This window comes from Lontra canadensis, unplaced genomic scaffold (genome assembly GCF_010015895.1).
Source record: "Lontra canadensis isolate GAN:19392208 unplaced genomic scaffold, GSC_riverotter_1.0 scaffold19, whole genome shotgun sequence".
Lineage (NCBI taxonomy): Eukaryota > Metazoa > Chordata > Mammalia > Carnivora > Mustelidae > Lontra > Lontra canadensis.
In genome coordinates, this window is record NW_022631013.1 from 25,249,509 (window position 1) to 25,255,508 (window position 6,000).

The 6,000-nt window shown below is 37.2% G+C and overlaps 1 protein-coding gene across 1 annotated transcript in view; it reads right to left on the bottom strand.

Annotated features, from left to right (window-relative positions):
* The window catches only part of LPAR1 (lysophosphatidic acid receptor 1), a 200,094-nt gene extending 199,654 nt beyond the window's left edge, over positions 1–440 (bottom strand). Inside the window, exon 1 of the mRNA XM_032860843.1 lies at positions 398–440. The gene's annotated coding sequence lies outside the window, so the exon portion shown is untranslated. The remainder of the gene's footprint in view (positions 1–397) is intronic.
* Between the last annotated feature and the right edge of the window lie 5,560 nt (positions 441–6,000).

Consider the following 6,000-nt stretch of genomic DNA (forward strand, 5'->3'; position numbering starts at 1 on the left):
GTTTATTCTATTTTGGGATAAAAATCTCTTTGATATATCTTCATATGCTTGATTTTAAGTTGCTTTTTCAGCCTTGTTGATTTTCTCTGAATATAGATTAATTTATGAATAACCTCCCTAGAATTTGGCACCTAACCCAAATACATTTAATGTGGACTGACTGGCACACAATAAATGCTTATTTTCTTGGTTATTCTGGTTACTTCATTTACATGAATGTATCCTAAAATCATATTAGCCCTTTGGGGCAGTTAATGCACAAAGCTTACTGATAACTGAGTCAAAGACTAGTGCCTAAAGCTCCGAGACTTGTTCATAATCAGTGCTGCTAAGTCAAAACTATCTTTATTATCTCATCCCTCATGCAGTGGTATTGGAATAAAGCATAAAATGTTACCTTAATTCCATCAAACTTCATCTTGATCTATTGTTCCAGTTCTTAATATTTGACGCAATTTTTTAAGGTATTCATGAACTCCACCAGCTCTGTGATATCTGAAAATTTGTAAGGAACAATCCTTAGGTCATCATCAAAGTCACTGATGAAAAGAATTACCAGGACATCTTGGGGCACAGAGGTTATACATAATGTGAAACCTCCTTATGCATTAATTAATTCCCATCATGTTTCTAGCATCTAGCCCATAGGCACTCAGACCTTAGTACCTAAGAGTCAGCTGGGTAGCTTACAAATTCTCTGGACTCACCTGTAGGGATTCTGATTCAATAGGTCTAATATCCACAGAACTACTTTTAGGTTTACCAAAGACTACATTTCTCTTTTCTGATTATTAGCATATTGGACAGGTCATGTCATACATGTCGCTGAAGGCAAGATGCAGTGACCTCACCCTCCAGCCTGGCTCCATGTTAAAGAAGACAATGAAGTTAAGGTGCAAGAAAGTCCATGTTGCTTTCTTGTGAACAATGCTGCCTATGCATTCACAGAGCCTTTTCTAATAATCAGTCCTAAAGGTTTACTTTCATACATATTCATTCAATTACCAAATATCTGGAGGGTGGCTAATATACACCAGATATTATGCTATCTGTAATCCCACTGGTGGTAAGAGCTTTTCATTGTATTCATGTTCACACTGTCTTATAACTCTCCATGGTACTTAGCTTGACAAGATAAACTAAATATAATTGCATTATTTTATGTTTTTATTATCTTCAATAATGAAAGTGAAGACTCTTTTATATTTTTCTTAGCCATTACAAATATTCCATTGATTTCCATGTATGAATTGCCATGTTTATATTTTCTAATAAACTTATAAGTTATCACTCTTATTTTTAATCCATTATATGAGTTCCAAATAGTTTTCTCATTGTTTCTTTATTCCCATTTTTTTCTTGTCCTTTAGCCTTTTTTATGATTTTTCTCTTTTATAGCAAATATGTTTTTATATCTTATAGAAAGCCAATACTCTTTCATTGTGATTTCTTCCATTGTTTGAAACCATGCTTCAAACATCTTCCTCCAAGTTTATGTAAATATTCAATTATATTATTTTAGAATATAATCTTTCATATTTTTATAGGTTTAAATTTTAGATATCTTTTTATCAGTTATATATTCCCATTGATTTTTAAAAATGTCAACCTTCAAAAATCTGATAAGGATATTATAGCAGTATTGCTTAAATACCAAAAGTTGAGGAACTGCCTAAATGTATTAGAAGATGAAATTAGTTGATTACATAGAACATCCATAAGATAGAACCTTGTGCCAAGTGAGATTTTGGTCAAAAAGGATATTTTCTGATATGACAATATTCATAATTTCATGTTAAGCAAAACAAAGCAGGACTAAACATAAACACACACACATTTATGAGGTCTGGAGCTAAAACTATACACTAAGTTGAAATCTAATAACTTTGAGCTAAATAGGAAAATATGGTAAAGTATAAACTATTTGGTTTTAGATGACCTGCAAAATATTTGGAAGTTATTTAGAAATTTTTGTTTTCAAATACAACTGTGCTGCCATTGTGAATCACTGACACTCAAACCAAGTCAGCAATAAACTTTCTGTAAATGAGCATAAATTTAGCTAGTTCTATATGGTCATACACTAATATAAACATACTGTCGCATTTTACTGATATGGAGTCAGCATGCTTCTCCACTTAAGTTCATTCCCACACTTAAATGATTTTTTTTGAAGATTTTATTTTATTAGAGAGAGAGAGAGAGAGAGAAAGAACATGAGCAAGGGGAAGGGTAGAAGGAGAAGGAGAGAGAGAGAAAAATCTCAAGTAGGCTTCCTGCTGTGCTCTGAACTAGATTAGAGGCTTGATCCCAGGACCCTGAGATCATGACCTGAGCCAAAACCAAGAGTCAGATGGACATGTAACTGACTAAGCCACCACCCAGGCACCCCTAAATTATGTCTTAATGTCAATTAAAAACACAATTCTGGCATAAAGTTTTCAACAACATGTGTCAGGGGTCCCCAAGACCACCCCCAGGTTTGATGATCTGCTGGGAGGATTCCAAGACTCAAGAGAAAGCCATACTCATGGCTCTGACTTATTACATCAAAAATATCAAAGCAAAATCAAAGCAAAGGCCAGTGGAAATCATGAAAGCTTCCAAGAGTGTTCTCCCAGTGGAGTCACAGAGGAAACACTTAATTCCCCAGCAACGCACTGTGACAACACATGTAAAATGTTGTCTACCAACCAAGTTCATTAGAAACTCAGCCCCCAGGGTTTTTGCTGGGGGCTGGTCACACAGGCACCCTCTGCCTAGCATGTTCCAAAATTCCAGATTCCCAAAAGGAAAGCCAGTATTCAGCAGAAACCACATTGTGCAAAAGGTCTAGGCCCAGTGAGCCACGCTTATCAGTTCTGCAAATGATAGAAACCTTCCAGAAATCCAGGTTTCCAGATGCCAGTCAAAGGCCACCTTGCAAACAGGCATTTCCAAGGATAGAAGTTTCTAGTCTGCTGCTTTAACTCTTTTCTGCACACACGTTACAAGTTCTCAAGTCACCAGATGTGGCAATCACATACACACACGTGTTAGTCTCATCCATGTCCAAATAAAGTTAAAGAAAAGTGAATGAAGTTTACCTAAAATTCACTTTTACTGGGTCCACAAATAAATTATTTCAGAAGCAACCAATTCAGAGGGATCAGAAATTAAAATATTACAATGTTTTTTTCTTGAGTTGTAAAATTAATGCACATTCATTATAGAAAATGTAGAACACTCAGAAAAATATGAAAGAAGTAAGATTCATGGAAGCCCTCAAATGTAGATTTTACCATTGCTAACTTTTTCTATTCATGGATATCTATTAACCTATTAACCTATTAACTATTAAATTTTAACTTTAGTTACTTTCATTTTTCTATGCCATTAAAAATTACCAATGAACATTTTTCATAATGAAAAGTATTCTATTCCTGGTAGTAATATAATTTTTAAAGTCTTCTCCTTTCAGTTGGATAGATAGGTTGTTTCCTGTCATTAATATTTCTTTAAGCCCTCATAAAACTTTTCAGTGGCTTCCTATTGCTCTTGGAATAAAGGTCAAAATCTTTAATACGGTCAACAAGGCCCCACGTGACCCGGGGTTTCCTTCCCTCTGTGGCTCCAGTTCATTCTTTCTGATTCTCTCTCTGCCCTCAATCACTATGACCTTCCTGGAATTCCTCAACTGTGCCACTGTCTCCCACTTCATGGTTTACCCATGTGTAGGTTGCCTGTACCTTATATACTGCAATCAGCACAGTTTTAATTAGTCATGTCACTAAGTATGCATATTTTTAAAATATAAATCTTCCATAACAAGGCAGTAATCTCCTTGGAGGTGGAGGATATATCTGTCTTGTTCACTGATGTATTCCCTCCCAGGGCTAGATGTTAACCCTGGAATACAGACATGCAAAATAATTGTAGAACTAGAGGAGATGCGTTCATAATAGGATTCTATCTTTAAGCCAACCAGTTACCCAGCATTGTGAGTAGAGTTTTGTTTAAATGTTGCAGTCCGATCTCAGCTAACTCTGCGTACTAATTGATGGGCCTATGTCCCCATTTGGGTTACAGCTCTATAGGGTGAGCTGCAGTGGCCTTAGAAAGCCAGTTTGGAAATAATAAGAAGGTATTATCCAAAGATTAGAGATGCAGGCCAGAAGGAGGTCACTGGCCCAAGGGTGCAGTGAAGTCTAGGACTGATGTGGGAAATACTCGGGTATTCTCGAGGGAGTCTCAGAGCCCTTGGGGAGGGGAAAGTGGGAAAAGCCTAACTTTGCTGCAGTCAAACATAATGAGAGCTCAGATCCTTTCATTCAGAATCAGGGGGAAGCGCTAGTTCTGACAACCTTGGAGGTCAGCAACCTCTGGGTTTTAAACCAATAAATTCACTTAATAGGCAGTCAGTGAGACAGGAACTGCTTTTCCAGATGCTTCTGTGTCTTCCTGCTACACAGCACTATGCTTACTGTTCTAAAGTTTTATTTCAAAATACACAATATTAATTTTGGGTTTTGTAGATGAATGTAAAATAAATGTGGCACCTTTGTATTTGGTACATGAATAAAGAGCCACAAACTTATTTGTGTAATTAGACCCAGAAATTTTACTTAATGAAAACATATTAAAATAATAAATCAGAAATATGAGGGAAGGCACAAAAAGGTGTTAAAAAACAAAATAAACTTCTGGTTTACAAAAATGCCTTAAAACTTTGGGATGAAAAACAAAAAATCTTGATTCATTAATAGAACACTGATTAATAATGATAAGGAGACAGATATATTATTGATATCACCAACAAGGGTATAAAAATTTTGGAATCACATATAAAATTAGATAAGTAAAATAGGCAGCAGCCTGAGTGCAAAATGGCAAATAATAGGTTAAGCAATGCAAAGATTTTCAATACTTAAAATATTGAGTTGCAAAAGGACACGGTGTATCCACTGCAAAATTGGGTCCCTGTCTTCGACTCCTGGTAGAATGGAGAGGTAGCCAGCCCTGGCACAGGCCGCGGAGCCCATCAGACGATCTTCACTAGCTAGCTTGCTTTCTTTACCCTTCACTATCTGTGCTTACATACATTGAGGGAAAGGTATGCACGTTCCTAAGCAAACAGTAATAGCCTTTAGTGTAACCTCCATTCATACTTGTACATAACTGCCAACGCATGGAGATAATATGTACACAAAAGCATCCAGAGGCACGTGGGTGGTTCAGTTGGTTAAACGTCTGCCTCTGGCTCAGGTCCCGATCTCAGGGTCCTGAGATGGCCCCACGTGGGGCTCCCTGCTCAGTGGGAAACCTGCTTCTTCTCCTTCTCCTTCTGCCCCACCCCCTGCTCATGCTTTCACTTTCTCTCTCTCTTAAATAAATAAAACCTTTAAAAAAAAAAAAAGACATCCATCACAGTGTTATTTATACCAGTAAAAAATGGACACAACCTAAAATGACTAAGAATTAGAAAATCATTAAACATCTCATCATAAGTGAGCTCACTGAAATACTCTGGAACCCTCCGAAAATATTTTCTTTCTTTTTTTTTTTTTTAAAGATTTTATTCATTTGAGAGAGAGAGATCACAAGCAGGCAGAGAGGCAGGCAGAGAGAGAGAGAGGGGAAGCAGGCTACCCGCTATGCAGAGAGCCCGACGCGGGGCTCGATCCCAGGATGCTGAGACCACGACCTGAGCCAAAGGCAGAGGCTTAACCCACTGAGCCACCCAGGCACCCCGTGAATTGATTACCAAAACTAAGATAATTAACACACATATCTCCTCACACAGTTAACACGTGTGCGCGCATGAGTGCATGTGTGTCTACTTTCAGCAGATTTCAAGTGTACAGTACCACACGATTATGTAAGGTCACCATGCTGTACATTCGCTCCTCAGAACATTATCTAATAGTTTATCTGAAACTTTATCTGAAAGTTTATACCTTTTGATTTACATCTCCTCATTTTCACCCACCCACAGCCCCTAGCAACCACTCTATTGTTTGT